At 36.6% G+C, this 15,805-nt stretch overlaps 2 protein-coding genes across 11 annotated transcripts in view; one reads left to right on the forward strand and one right to left on the reverse strand.

The window, feature by feature from the left end:
* Ugp2 (UDP-glucose pyrophosphorylase 2) overlaps positions 1-15,805 on the reverse strand; it is a 185,688-nt gene that overhangs the window by 125,959 nt on the left and 43,924 nt on the right. The window lies entirely within an intron of this gene.
* The window catches only part of Wdpcp (WD repeat containing planar cell polarity effector), a 527,720-nt gene that overhangs the window by 40,666 nt on the left and 471,249 nt on the right, over positions 1-15,805 (forward strand). For 8 of the 9 annotated variants that reach the window (XM_058572746.1, XM_058572751.1, XM_058572741.1 and 5 more), the window contains one exon: positions 5,054-5,128. The gene's annotated coding sequence lies outside the window, so the exon portion shown is untranslated. Of the gene's footprint in view, positions 1-5,053; positions 5,129-14,687; positions 14,744-15,805 lie in introns of all 9 variants that reach the window. The other variant, XM_058572736.1, reaches the window with a different exon arrangement.

The following is a 15,805-nucleotide window of genomic DNA, read 5'->3' on the forward strand; positions in this document are numbered from 1 at the left end:
ATATTTGCACAAACTGTGCCTATTGTCCCTGCCCACTTGCCTTCCCAACACCTCATCCCACAGTTCTCAGCTGAAATGTCATCTCCTCAGGAAAGTCTTCCCTTGTCCTTCCAGGCAGGCTGGATTTCCCCATTAAACACTGCCATTGCCTACTGAACTAATCCTTATAGCTTTATTATAATTATTATTTATGGGGCTGGGGTTGTGGCTTGGTGCTAGAGCACTTGCCTAGTACACACGAGGCACGGGTTTGATCCTCAGCACCACATATAAATAAATAAAATAAAGGTATTGTATTTACCTATAACTATAAATATATATAAAATTTAGGTAGTCCTTTTTATTTTATTATTTTTTTTAATTTTTATTATTTGTATTGGGGTTTGAATCCAGAGACCCTTTACTGCTGAGCCACATCCCCAGTCCTTTTTATTTTTTAATTTTCTAAAATTTTGAGACAGGATCTCACTAAATTGCTTAGGGTCTCATTAAGTTGCTGAGGCTGGCATTGAACTTGTGATCCTCCTGCCTCAGTCACCCGAGCTGATGAGATTATAGACATGGGCTACCCTAGCTATCTTTAGTCCCGTTTTAAATGTCTACATTTAGACTGTAAAATTTGGGGGAGAGGAGGCAAGGACTATATCTTAGTGACCATTATATTCTCTGTGTGTAACAAAACCCTGGCACTTGGCACTTTCCACAATATTTGTTGAATGGCCTCCTCCTTAACTCAGTAGTTTTTCAAATTTCAAATTTTACTCACCCCACCCATTCTAGACATGAGCCCCAAAAGAATATAGTCAGGAGTAGAATCTGAATGGCAAATAGAACACTGATCCTAGGAGCCAGTCTATGATCCCCTCTGGGGATTCTTCAGCTTTTGTTTCTGGCCAAAATCTTTCTCCATGCTCTTACCTACTGAAGATAGATTTTCACCTTAGAAGCATTTGAGCCCATTCCCTCAGCACACACACTGAAGGAATGGGCTCTCATCAAGAGAGTCAAAATTGTAAAGAGGTAATTCCCGAAGACTGCTGCTGTGTAGTGTTTGTGTTTGTGAGTTTTTTTTTTTTCTTTCACTTTCTAATACATTTATATATTTGTGTTTTTCATTTTGATCACTTACTACATCTCATGATGGCCTGTTTTTGGTAACTCAAAATCACGTAAGTCTGAAAACCTTAAATATGCTTCAAAACTCAGTTGATATTTTGATCTTCTAGGGTCAGCCCAGACAGCTTTCTTAGAGGCATAGAGTTATAACTGTTGCCCTTCTAGAGGGTAGATCCTGCCCGTGTGTTCAGAATCAGAGGTCAGGAGGGAGTCACTCTCAGATTTGTAGACTGGCCCCTGGCTGGTCCTACAAATCCTATTGTTAAAGCTACTATTTCATATTTTGTAGTGAAAAATTCTTTTTTATGTTATTTCTCTATTACAGAGCCGATAAAATAGGTACTTAGAATCAAAGATTAAATAATTCTCAGGATGAATGCTTAATGGTCTGAAGTTTCCTTTTGGTGTAATGAAGACATTTTGAAACCAGATAAAGAAGATTATTGTGGGCTGGGGTTGTGGCGCATCGATAGATCCTTGCCTAGCACTTACGAGACCCTGGGTTCGATCCTTAGCACCACATAAAAAATAAACAAACAAATAAAATAAAGACATTTAAAACAATTTTTTTAAAAGATGATTGTACAACATTGTGAATTCACTCAATGCCACTGAATTGTGGGATTTAAAATGGTTAATTTTATGTAATGTGAATTTTATCTTAAAAAAAAAGTAATAATTTTGGGGCTGGGGTTGTGGCTCAGTGAAAGAGCATGCGCCTTGCACGTGTGAGACAGTGGGTTCGATCCTCAGCACCTCATAAAAATAAAGAAAGGTATTGTGTCCATCTACTACTAAAAAAATATATTTAAAAAAGTAACAATTCTCAGGCAATACAGAATTTCTCTCACAAGAAAAGTCCAGGAATTTTAGTGGGTTATCACTGAGGTCACAGAATTCCCTAGATAGCTGGCCATCTGTGACTCATCCCCCCAGCTACCATTTGAAGCCAGCTGGATTTAATCTATTACCTAAAGATTCTGTTTTAAAGAACAACTTCTAGCAGCAAATTATTGGCACAGAAAAATAGCCATAAAGGAAGAAAAAGAAAAAAAACTCCTGACTAATCTCTGAATATATCCCTTTTAGAGATATTTTTCTACATAATTTCATTAATCATAATACTTCTTTGGTATTACATTTCAGAATTATGAGATAAGTCTTCCTTTCATGAAGTTTTAATCATTCTAAATTAACATGTCCATTTTGGATGAATTTCATGAGCTATATTATTCTCACTGCAAATGAATTCATTTATTCAGTCAACAAATGTTTCTTGAGTATCTTCCATAAATACAAGGATGAATAGGACATAACCTCACTCAAATATTTATACTCTAATAATCACATTAAATATGTAAATGATCATATTTCAAATATAGAAGGAGCTGTGTTAGAAGATGAAAGTGATCTTTAAGGTATAAAGACCTTGTTTGTCATGGTTATCCCTGTAGCCCAGCATATACCACAGGTTGGGCTCACTGGAGAAACTAATCAAATATTTTTTTGATAAGGGATAAAACTTGCTACAATTATTTCCTGTCTTTGTTGTTTTATCTGGTTTTTATATGGTCCTTCATTGACTCAAACCAGAAATGCGTAATTTAATGATTGTGATATTTCTTACCTTCCTCTGCATGCAATTTCCATGTCACATCTTCATATTGTCTGATTTTTAATTTAGCCTGCTCACACAAGTGGGCAGGGGGTCCCAGGAAAAAAAAACATGGAAAAAGGCATTTACCATCCTTGGCATGCTCTTTGCTCCCTTCTGTCACCCTCCTTTCTGTCCTCCATTGATTCAGACTCCCACATCTGCCTCTACTCTCTACCTGGGCATTTGGATTTAGTAGTCTGGTTTGGGCTATTTGTCCTAGTTTGGTTCATGATACCCCTCACTCAAGGCAATCTCCAGCATCTCAGTCCTGCCCTGAATGAACCTTGACTAGAAAAAGATGGCAATCTTACAGTGGTCCTCAAGAGCCAGGCTGTTTTACGAATATCCCTATTTGTTTGGTGCATGTATTTTAAAAGAAATATTGGTATCATTACCCAGAGTTTAGCAACTAAGGCCCCAGCCCAAACCAAGATATATTCGTACTACATGCTATAAGACACCCACTGATTAAGGAGACAATGTACCTTTTTCAAATTTTTCCTAAAACCAGCTAAACCAACTGATTTTTCCCCAGTTATTACTTTGTCCACCCAATCCCATCCTTGGGCTGCTTAGGAAGTTCATAGCAGGAAGAATATCAGGATTACAATTCCAATTTGCTATGCCAAACAGAGGCAGATACAGGTTGCATGGGCCTGAAGCTCCTAGGATTAAAGTGGTACTACTCTGAAAAAAAGATGCAAGTGAGGGGTCCTGAAGCTTATTTCTTATTAGTTTTATGGCAACTCCACCTCTGCCCTCATAGCATGCCTTCCACCCATTCCTAGGTCCACCTTTAGAATCTGGAAGCTTCTTAAAAATTACAGACTCTCTCTTACTTACCACAAAATCTGCAAATCATAAGCTAAGCAATAATATGTTTTTTGACATGGGAAAGGATGAACTTGTGCTGCTTCCCTCAAAATTTTAGTGTTTTTCTCTCTCCTTTGTCTTCTACTGTTTTTCTGCCACTGAGGAGTCACTTATGGCCTCCCTGGGAGGCCTCTTTTCTGATTCAACCCTAGACTTTTTTCTTCATGAAAACTCTTGCCAGTTAAATGATGCTGGATTGCCAAGTTCTGCTTCAAGTCACGTTCTACATGGAAAAAAATGTTTCCTCTTCCTTTGACTATCGAAGTCTCTCCTTTATTGATTTTATCCCTACTTGAAAAGCAATGCAACAACTCTATACAAATTGAAAACATAAATAAATGTAATAATGCGTTAAGAAAAAGATGGGTATTTTTAAAAATAAACAAAAGCATAATACAATGAAATATTTTATGTGCATACGCACACATATATATATATACACAGTCCTCTACTTTGACAGATCTCACCTTTCATTCAATGCTGTATTCTATAATGAAATGACCAAGTACACATAATTGGAGATTAGATTGTTGATCTAATCAATCTATCAATCTTATCTCAGGTTGGTTGATCTTAATTGTACGGCTTCTTTAAGAAGGAAGTGATCTCAGCCACTAGGGTTGCACACAATTGTAATCCCACTGAGTTGGAGGCTGAGGCAGGAGGATGGCAAGCTTGAGGTTAGCCTGGGGAACTTAGTGTGACCTTGCTTCAAAATAACAAAAGAATACAAAAAAAGACTGTGAAAGTAGCCCCTGATAGAGTACCCACCAGGTGCGTGCACCCACACACACAAGGAAATGGTTTCAATTAATTAATTAGATTTGGGCTTGTATAAATAAGGACAGGTTGCCTTTTACCCCTACTAAGAAACAATTCCCTGTCTCAGAGGCTTAATTACAGCAAATGTTTATTTCTTGCTCATTCTGCATGCAGAACCCAGGTCAGCAAGAGAGTCTGTTCATTTGAGCAACTCAAGGACCCAGGATCAAAGCGCTCTATCATGTATTTCTGTGATCACTACAGCAGGAAAGAATAGAAATATTTGAATAATGTACTGGCTCTTTTTTAAAAAAAAATATTTTTTAGTTGTAGTTGGATACAATACCTTATTTTTATGTGGTGCTGAGGATTGAACCCGGGGCCTCATACACGCTAGGCGAATGCTCTATCACTGAGCCATAACCCCAGTCCTGTATTGGCTGTTAAAGAATTTTTTCTAGAAGAGACATCTATCATTTATACTCACATTTCATTGGCTAAAGCAAGTTACTTTGTTGATGTCTAACTTCAAGGGCAGGGAAATGAAATCCTATCAGATCCCTGGAAGAAGAACTGGGGAATTTAGAACACCCTTAATGGGTACTCCCTTTTTGATCCACATGTATTTGATTTACTCTATTTCAGAGATGTGAAACACAAGCAAGAAAGCCCCCAAATCCCGTGCAAGATGGCATCAAGTTCAAAATCTATGACCTCTGGGTAAGTATGGTAGTTTCCAATCATGCTGCCACTTTTCTTCTTTTTTTTTAATATTTATGTTTTAGTTGTAGTTAGACACAATATCTTTGTTTTATTTATTTATTTTTATGTGATGCTGAGGATAGAACCCAGGGCCTCGCGCATGCACTAGGCAAGTGCTCTACCGCTGAGCCACAACCCTAGCTCCTCATGCTGCCACTTTTCTAGATACTACCTGCACCTGTGAAATCAAAAAAAATAAATAAATATAAATTACCTGCCTCCTCTCACCCAGAGGTACAGACACAGGACAATTGTAATAAATGCTTTTCTTGGGGGAAATGGGAAATCCACAGCAAATTTGGGTTTGTAGGAATTCTGAAATCCTGCTGCAGAGAACTTTTGGGGTTCCTCTACCTGTAGTTGAGGATTGTTACCTGATTAAACTCTTGTCTCTGAGAAGCTCTTTTTGCTCACTGTTCTCTGTGGCCCCTGGGTCTACCTTCTGAAAGATTCTTTTTCATTTTTTTCTTTGGCCAAATTAAATATATGCCATCTTTCAGAACTGAGCAGTTATCATGTATGAATACATATCCACAGATATAGATAACCAATTTGGACTAACCTTTTTCTCTGTGTGTCAAACAAAGCACAAAATAGTCCACATTGTACTACCCCCAACTCCCAGGGCACAAGTATAACCAATAATGTCACATGCACATCCTGTTGCAAATAATTGCATATGCCCCCTGCAAGAGCCTTTGGGAGACAGCATAGGGTAGTGTTAAGTGCACTAGGACACCCATAGCACAAAAGTTAATAACTAGAATCAACAAATGGGACTTACTCAAACTAAAAAGTTTTTTCTCAGCAAGAGAAACAATAAGAGAGGTAAATAGGGAACCTACATCCTGGGAACAAATCTTTACTCCTCACACTTCAGATAGAGCCCTAATATCCAGAATATACAAAGAACTCAAAAAATTAAACAACAAGATAACAAACAACCCTATCAACAAATGGGCCAAGGACCTGAACAGACACTTCTCAGAGGAGGACATACAATCTATCAATAAGTACATGAAAAAATGCTCACCATCTCTAGCAGTCAGAGAAATGCAAATCAAAACCACCCTAAGATACCATCTCACTCCAGTAAGATTGGCAGCCATTATGAAGTCAAGCAACAATAAGTGCTGGCGAGGATGTGGGGAAAAGGGTACACTTGTACATTGCTGGTGGAACTGCAAACTGGTGCGGCCAATATGGAAAGCAGTATGGAGATTCCTAGGAAAGCTGGGAATGGAACCACCATTTGACCCAGCTATCGCCCTTCTCGGTCTATTCCCTGAGGACCTTAAAAGAGCATACTATAGGGATACTGCCACATCAATGATCATGGCAGCACAATTCACAATAGCTAGACTTTGGAATCAACCCAGATGCCCTTCAATAGATGAATGGATTAAAAAACTGTGGCATTTATACACAATGGAGTATTACGCAGCACTAAAAAATGACAAAATCATGGATTTTGCAGGGAAATGGATGGCATTAGAGCAGATTATGCTAAGTGAAGCTAGCCAATCCTTAAAAAACAAATGCCAAATGTCTTCTTTGATATAAAGAGAGCAACTAAGATCAGAACATGGAAGAAGAGCGTGAGGAAAAGATTAACATTAAACAGAGACGAGTGGGGGGAGAGAAAGGGAGAGAGAAGGGAAACTATGGAAATGGAAGGAGACCCTCATTGTTACACAAAATTACATATAAGAGTTTGTGAGGGGAAAGGGGAAAAAAAAAACAAGGGAGAGAATTAAACAACAGCAGATGGGGTAGAGAGGGAAGATAAGAGGGAAGGGGAGGGGGGAATAGTAGGGGATAGGAAAGGTAGCAGAATACAACAGTCACTAATATGGTATTATGTAAAAATGTGGATGTGTAACCGATGTGATTCTGCAACTTGTATTTGGGGTAAAAAATGGGAGTTCATAACCCACTTGAATCAAATGTATGGAAGATGATATGTCATGAGCTTTGTAATGTTTTGAACAACCAATTAAAAAAAAAATAATATGTTTGGATATATGATCTTAGGCAAGTTACCTAATGTCTCTGAGTTTTTCCATCTGTGAAATTCTATTGTTAAACTAAGAGGATTAAGCAACAAACAAATGAAACCTTTGTGTACTTATAAATGTTTGCTAAGTGCATTCACATTTTTATCCCTTCTTAAGCCCACACAAAAATTTAAAGAGGAGGTTATTAGAATTCCTGTTTTATATGAAGAAACTAGAACTTAAAGAGACTAAATGCCTTGCCCAAGATTTCCCAACTAATACATTACAGAATCAAAACTTTATGTCCTTGTACTTTCTACTTCCACTACAGCTGCTTCTTGTTTAGGGGTCAAAATTATTAAATTTTATAGATTTGTTTATCTTTTTTTCATAAACCAAGATGTTACAGGAATTTTGCTGTCTGCTTTACACTTTTCTATGTTATAAAGTACTGAGACTGTGAAAGAGGGATATACTCTCCTTAAATTGTTATTGTAGCAAGACAGCATGCAATAATTCAGAGAACACACAAATTTTACACAGTCCCACTTCTGTTGTTTCAACTAAGCATAATCCAAGTAAACAAACTTACTATAAAAATAGTAGATATATGCTATCCTCAGTGGAAATTTGGGCAAAACTAGTTCTGAGTTGTTAAATGTTTAGGATAAAACAATATATTGAATTTCAGCCCATTGCTGCAGAATATGATTCAAAGCTAAAACAGAACAACGTTTGGGACAAATTAGGAAGAAAAATATCCTCCACTTGAGGTTCATGTTACAATTAACAAATGGTCGCTTCCTCATTAAGCAGAACTAATTGAAAACACCTTTTAATTGAATATCTTATCTTCTCTCTGAGGTTTTGCTGTTTTTATAGGAAATGCAAGGAGAATTATCTGGTCTCTGACTTAATCATGTGTAGGAAGCATTTCCCTGATGGAGATTCTTTGAGAAGGGGTAGAATATTTTGTTCCTTAATTTCTAGTTTGCTAGGTAGTGTATGTGCAAATTATATTTTCCCTGTTGTGTGTGTTTTGAATTTAAATAACAGACATTAGTATTTTTTTAATCAGTTAGCTTGAAATGTTAGAAATCTTTGTTGAATCCACAACTAGGATTCTAGGTTTCTTTTTCAACAACTATTAGAATTTCTGAGTTTTTGCCTGTGAGATATTATAGGCAAGAACAATTTCATGAAATCAGAAAAAAAAATTAAACATTATGAAGGCTTGCCAGCCACAGAGGCACATGGCTATTATCCCAGCTACGCAGGAGGCTGAAGCAGGAAGATTACAAGTTAGAGGTCAAACTGAGCAATTTAGTGAGACTCTGTCTCGAAACAAAGAATAAAAAGAGGAGCTGGGGATATACCTCTACCAACTGAGGTATATCCCCAGGGCCTTGCATGCATAAGGCCCTGGGTTCAATCCCCAGCCCCCCGCCACACACACAAATAAGTAAATAAAAGGAGGGTCTAGAGTGTAGCTCAGTGGTAGAGCACTCACCTGGCCTATGTGTCCATCTACAAAAAAAAAAATTTAAGTTTACATTTAAAATTTTTAAAAATCAATGAAAAGAACTGGGGATTAGCTCAGTGGTAGAGTACCCTTGCATTCAATTCCTAGTACAATAAAAAAATTAGATTTGAATACACATAACTGTAAATGTGCTAAGATCAACTTTTATTTATCAAATACTTATTTATCAGAATATATTTATTCCCACCTCAAAAACACCTGAGACATCAAAGTTCTAAACATTCAGTTTTAGGGTCTGGATGGCACCTGGCATTTTGCCAGAGGGAGTGGTTTGTGAAGTAACGCCAGCGAGCCATTAAGTGTGGAGATTCCTTATTGGTTGACTGCTGTATCTAGTTTATGTTAATTAAGATAAGCTGTGTGTAATGTATATATACCCCTCCTGTCCTACAATAAACGGCTCCCACTCCTGCTGTATTAATGTACACAAGTTGCTCGTCACCACCACCACCCCCCGACCCCCCCCACCCTCCATCCCCCCCACACCCCCACCCTGGTTATTTTGCTGCAGCCGGACTGAGGCAATTCACTGTAAGAATGACTTGGAAATAAACCTACCTTTTTCCATCACTGAGGTCTAAAAAGACAATAGATAGCCTTGACTCTTAGCATAGAATAGAAGAGGTTAAAAAAAATTGCTCAGAATTTGGATAGTCCAGGTATGATGACTCTCACCTGAATCCCAGCAACTGAGGAGGCTGAGGCAGGAGGATGGCAAGTTCAAGGCCAACCTGGGCAACATAATGAGGGCTTGGGATATAGTTCAGTGGTAGAGGGCCCTTGGATTTAATCCCCAGTACCAAAACAAACAAAGAAGATAGATAAATGTGGAATTACAAGATAAGTCTCACACAGGTTCGAAACAAATTCTCAGAAACTCTTATTACCAAAAACTTTAAAAATCTAGAGTATTCCTTACTTATAGCACTCACATATGGCCACTCTAAAACAAATATACATTTAATCTAGAGCATCCCACTGTCATCTCAGACTTTACAGAGTTCCAAGAAATTAATTGCTCACAAGAAAAAAGAATAACAAAACACACAAGTAAAAAAAGGCACCATGTGTGATAAATAGCAGAAGCCAGAGTTACCAGGAATAGGTCTACACATATTTCAAACACAACCATAAAATTTAAATATTTACTATTTTAAAAAATAAAGGATAAGATTCAAAGTGTTTGCCAGACATAAAATATCACCAAAACATATCTAGCAATGGGTAGAAAGCATAACATATTATGACCAAATGAAGTTTATCCTAGTCATTAGACATTGACTTCACACTAGATTAGTTAATTCAATTTGCCACATTACAAGACTAAAGGAGAAAAATATATATGATAATCTCAGATGCAGAAAAAGCGTTTGATGGAATTTAACATCCATTCAGAATAAAAACTTATAGCTAACTAGGAATGAGAAGAATGTCCTTTGTCTAATTTAAAAATAAAAAATTCTTCCCTGTGCATTGGCACATGCTTGTAATTCCAGCTACTTATGAGAATTAAGCAGGAGTTCAAGGCCAGTCTGAAGAACACAGTGAGACCCCATCTCCAACAAATGGCACAACTGAACAAATGAAAAAACAACATTATGAAATATGATTGAAATTTAAATGGGTGTACAAAGAACTAAAAATATTCAAGACACTCTGTGAAGGACTAGAGAGCATGGGGGACTTGCCCAATAAGGTTTTTAAATTTGTTCTAATTAGTTATATGTGACAGCAGAATGCATTTCATTTCATTGTACACAAATGTAACATAACTTTTCATTTATCTGGTTGTACATGATGTGGAGTCTTACCATTTGTGCAATCATACAGGTACCTAGGGTTGCCCTATAAGATATTAAGACATTAAAAAGCTGTGCCATTTAGGATGTGTAGTATTGATGTTTGATAGACAAAAAGATCAATAGAACAGAAAAAAATCCCCCAACATAATATAAATAATACTAACATAAATGTGACAGGACTGTTTTTCTTTCGGTTGATAGATTTTTCAAAAAGTGGGGCTGAATAAAGATTTCCATATGGGAAAAAAGTACATTGGATGTCTATCCTGACACTACATACAAAATAAAATTTTGGGAGAATTCAAGATAAAAGTCAGTGGGGTGGAGATGTAGCTCAGTGGTAGAGTGCTTGCCTAGCACATGTGAGGCACTGGGTTCAGTCCTCAGCACCATATAAAAATAAAGTAAAGGCATATTTTTTAGTTGCATTGGGTCCATATACAACTAAAAATACATTTATTTAAAAAGAGATAAAAGTCAGAGGCAAAACTAAAGCCTTAAAAGATAATATAGACTTTCAACAGATGAAAGGATAAATAAAATGTGGTATGTATACACAATGGACTATTACTTAGCCATAAAGAAGAATGAAATTATGGCATTTTCTAGTAAATGGATGGAACTGGAGACTCTCATGCTAAGTAAAATAAGCCAATCCCAAAAAATCAAAGGCCAAATGTTCTCTCTGATATGTAGATGCTAACTCACAATAAAGTGAGAGGAGGCCAGGAAGGGGAGAAAGAAGTTCATTGGATTAGAGAAAGGGGAATGAATGGAAGTGGGGGATATGAATGAGAAAGACAGTAGAATGAATGAGGCATAACTTTCCTATGTTCATATATGAATACAAGGCCAGTGTAACTCCACACCATGTACAAACACAAGAATGGGAAGTTATACTCCATGTACGTATAATATGTCAAAATACATTCTACTGTCGTGTAAAACTAAAAAGAATAAATAAAAAAATTGTAAAGATAATATAGAAAAACATTTTCATGGCAATAAAATACTGAAAGACTTCTTAAAACACAAAAAGACAAACAGAAGAAAACATTGAAAATTTAAGATGCATTAAAATTATGATTTTCTAATCATCAAAATTACCATAAAAAGTGTAAAAAAAGTGTCTATCAAGTAAAGAAGATATTTGTAGCACATGTTAGGAAGGTCTAATATATAGAATACGTAAGAACTGCCACAGATCAGTGAAAAATGACAAAATGCTCAGTAGATAAATGGACAAGAGACTTCACAAAAGAAGAAACTTGCTGGGCAACAGGGTGCACGTAGACCTGTAATCTCAGGGGCTCGGGAAGCTGAGACAGAAGGATGGCAAGTTCAAAGCCAATCTCAGCAACATTGAGACACTAAGCAACTAGGTAAGCCCCTGTCTCTAAATAAAATACAAAATAGAGCTGGGGATGTGGCTTAGTGGTTGAGTACCCCTGAGCTCAATCCCTGGTAACCCACTTACCCACCCACCCAAAAAAGAAGAAACTCAAATAGCTCATAAATATATGAAAATATGCTCAACCTCATTTGTTATCAAGGGAATACCAGTATAATGAGATACCATTTCATACCCAGCAGATTGACAAAAATTTTAAAGTAGAGAATACCATGTGTTTATGAGCAAACCATTTGTATTGATGGGAACTCAGCTGTGCTGGTGGGAGTATAAACAGGCACAAAAACTTTGAAAACTACTCTGGCACTAACTCATAAAGATGAATAGAAGCATACTTTACAACCCACGCATTCCACTCCTAAACATATTCCCCACTTATCTTCTCATATTCATCAGGAGGCATACAAGAGAACATCCATAGGAGCAACATTATTAATTGCCCCTGTATTGGTCAAGATTCTCCAGAGAAACAGAACAAATTGTGTGTGTGTGTGTGTTGAAAGGGATAAGGGATATATTTTAAGGAATTGGCTCGGGCAACTGTGAAGCCTTGGTGAGTCCTATATCGAATGGGCGAGGTCAGAAGACTGGAGACTGAAAAAACATGTTGCAGTTTAAGTCTAAAGGTAGTCTGCTTGTGAACCAGGAAGAACTAATATTGCAGATGAAGTCTGAAGGCATTCTGTTGGCAGAATTAGTATTCTGTCTTGCTCAGGGGAAGTCAGCTTTTTGTTTTATTAGGCCTTCAACTTGTTTGGATGAGGCTCTCATATACTATGGAGGGCAATCTGCTTTACTCAAAGTTCACCAATTTAAATGCAAATCTCAAACAACAACAACCTCATAGAAGCATCCAGAATAATATTTGCCCAATTATCTGAGCACCATGGTCCAGCCAAATTGACACCTAAAATTAAATATCACAGCCTCCAACTAGAAACAAATTGGATGGCTCTAAATGTCCATCTGTGTTAGACTGGATGAATAAATTGTGGCTTACACATAGAATGGAAATACTAAATTACTATTGTGATAAGCAGAATTCCAAGTTGGCCACCATGATCTCCGCCCTCATTGTTACACTGTATAATCCCTTCTCCTTGATGCAGGCAGAATCTGTAACTTCTTTCTCACTGGTGGAATATGGCTAAAATAATGGGATGTTATTCTTTTGATTAGGTTATATTATATGGCAAAGGTAATGGGATATCACTCCCACAGTTATACTTTTGTCTCTATATATGGGTAGGTATCTACATATATACACCTACGTTTATGTACATAAATTTAAGCAGATTCCTTTCCTGCTCCAATCCAGTGTCGTCCTTGTCCATATAGTGGAGTGACTTAAAATCAGACTGACCTAATTAAAATCTTTTTTTCCTCCAGTATTGGGGATTGAACTTACAGCCTCCCCCATGCTAGGAAAGCACTCTACCATTGAGCTACATCCTCAAGCTTTAAATTCAAATCTTAATGCGGTCACTTCCTCATTGTATGATCTTAATCATAATGCAGAGCTAACAGACCAATATGGAGGATTTTATACTTTACAAATGAAAGGGGGTACAGTAAAACAGCAGTTGAAAAATATTGCCTTGTCTAATAAAAAATATAAAGCCAAAAATTATGAGTTCTAACTATACACATAAGTATTATGCATATATTTTTTATATTTAAATATGATAGTAATTATCAGTGTAGAGAAACTGATATGCATATGTCATTGGTACATTTCAAATTGACAACAATCTTTCTTTTCTTTTTTTTTTTTCTTTTGGTTGCAGAGATTGAACCCAGGGGTGCTTAGACACTGAACCATATTGGCAGCCTTTTTTATATTTTTTAAATTTTGAGATAGCGTCTCACTAAGTTGTGTAGGGCCTTGCTAAGGCTGGTTTTGAACTTGTGAACCTCCTGCCTTAGCCTCCCAATCCATTAGGTTTACAGACCTGTGCTACCATGCCTGGTGATACACTCTTTCAATGGTATAGTTTTAACTGTATTGGAAATATGAAATGAGATATCAACACATTGTTCTTTTTTGACTCAGTATTCTACTTTTTGGAATTTAAAGATATTTAAGAAAATAATTTGGGAAAGCCAGAATCGGGCATTTGTGTAAAATAATGTTTAAGCAGAAATCTTTTTTAAGACAACATTTGACACAATTCAAAATCCTTTTTCTTCTCAAATTACCAAATTAGAGCAAATTAATAATGAAAATAGCATGATGCATATATACCTTGTGTTGACATAGGGATATATTAAACAGCATAATGAACAGCAACAACAAGAAATAAACATAAATTCGCATGGTATTTGTGTTATTAAAAATATCTGTAGTAGCATTGAAAATATCAGAGAAAGTTAATTAAAGTAGTTATGTTAGGATAATGTTCAATGAAGTGATGATGATTTTTTAAATAAGTAAGTGCATATTTAATCTGCAGGAATATATTAAATGATGGAATTTCAGGCAGTGTTACAGACAGATGGTAGAACTACTTGCATGTGGGGTGGGGTGGGGTGGGTAGGGAAAAAGGGGGAGCTAGAATCTCACCACATGGAAAGTTTCTCTAATCAGAGAGTTTACTCTGGGTTGTGGAGGCTGTGGAGCTGAAAGAGAACCAAACAGAAGATTTCTCAAAGGGGGGAAATACTGAAAACACTATAATTAGAAAAATGTGATTATAAATTAATTTCCCTCTAGAATACAAGCTGCTTTCTTTTTATGCTTTGTTTCTTTTATTTTTTTCAACAGCAATTGCAATCCAATGATTTAATTCAATATATGAGAGAGGATAACAATTTTCTAGGGTGAGTCTGAGTCTTGAATGTCTTAGGCCAATAAATTTGTTTGATTTCAGCATTGAGAGATAAATGAAAAGCCTAAAAATGAAAGAACATTATCTTTCCTAGAATAATGTCCAGTTGTTTTGATGGCAGCAATATTAAGGTGATTCTATTCTGAGAGTCTTTGTTCTGTCCTAAGAGTTTTGTAGTACTACTGAAACCAAACAAGGAATGATCTATCATTTCAAACCGGGTCAGTATAAAAGAAAGCCATAGATGGGACTGGGCCCGGGTGGCACACGCCTGTAATCCCAGCGGCACAGAAGGCTGAAGCAGGAGGATCACAGGTTCAAAGCCAGCCTCAACAATTTAGCAAGGCTCTCAGGAACAAAGTGAGACCCTGTCTCTAAATAAAATACACAAAAAGGATGTGGCTCAATCCCCAATACAAAAATAAATAAACAAATAAATAAATAAAAGCCAGAGAGAAAGAGGAGAGAGCTGCAAAGCTATTGAAGCTTTCAGATTAGGCATATTTGAAATAAGAAAGAAGGTGACACCTCCCTGAAGGAACCATAAAGTACTAGAACTCTGCTTTAAGAAAAACTGCCACACAGCTGAAAGAGTGTTGTATATTCAGGAACACTGTGACCTCGGCAAATCAATTCTCTATTCCAATTTCACCAGTTATAAAATAAAATGATAAATAACTCCTTCTCTTTCCTATCTCCCTACACCACCACCATTCACATAGCTGGGATATAGTGAGATTCTGACCAATAATTTTTTTTTGCCGCAAACATGAAAGTTGTCCCTGCCAACAAATGGCTTAATACCATGTAATAAGGACTACTCTCTGCTTCTTATATTATGTGATCTACCCACTTTTTAAAAGAGATTTTGAAATCAGAAAGAATAATAAGCAGTGAATAAAACTTTTTACTTAATTTTCCATGTTATTAAATTGTAAGAAATTTTAAAATAATCAGTCTTTATCTTTAAACAGCTCATGGTACTTAAAAAAGAAGAAGAAGAAGAAGAGAAGCCTATATCACGAGTTCTACAGTGTAATCTCCCTAATAAGAT

This window comes from Marmota monax, unplaced genomic scaffold (assembly GCF_021218885.2).
Source record: "Marmota monax isolate L192 unplaced genomic scaffold, Marmota_monax_Labrador192_F-V1.1 WCK01_AAM20220418_F8-fsc00015, whole genome shotgun sequence".
Lineage (NCBI taxonomy): Eukaryota > Metazoa > Chordata > Mammalia > Rodentia > Sciuridae > Marmota > Marmota monax.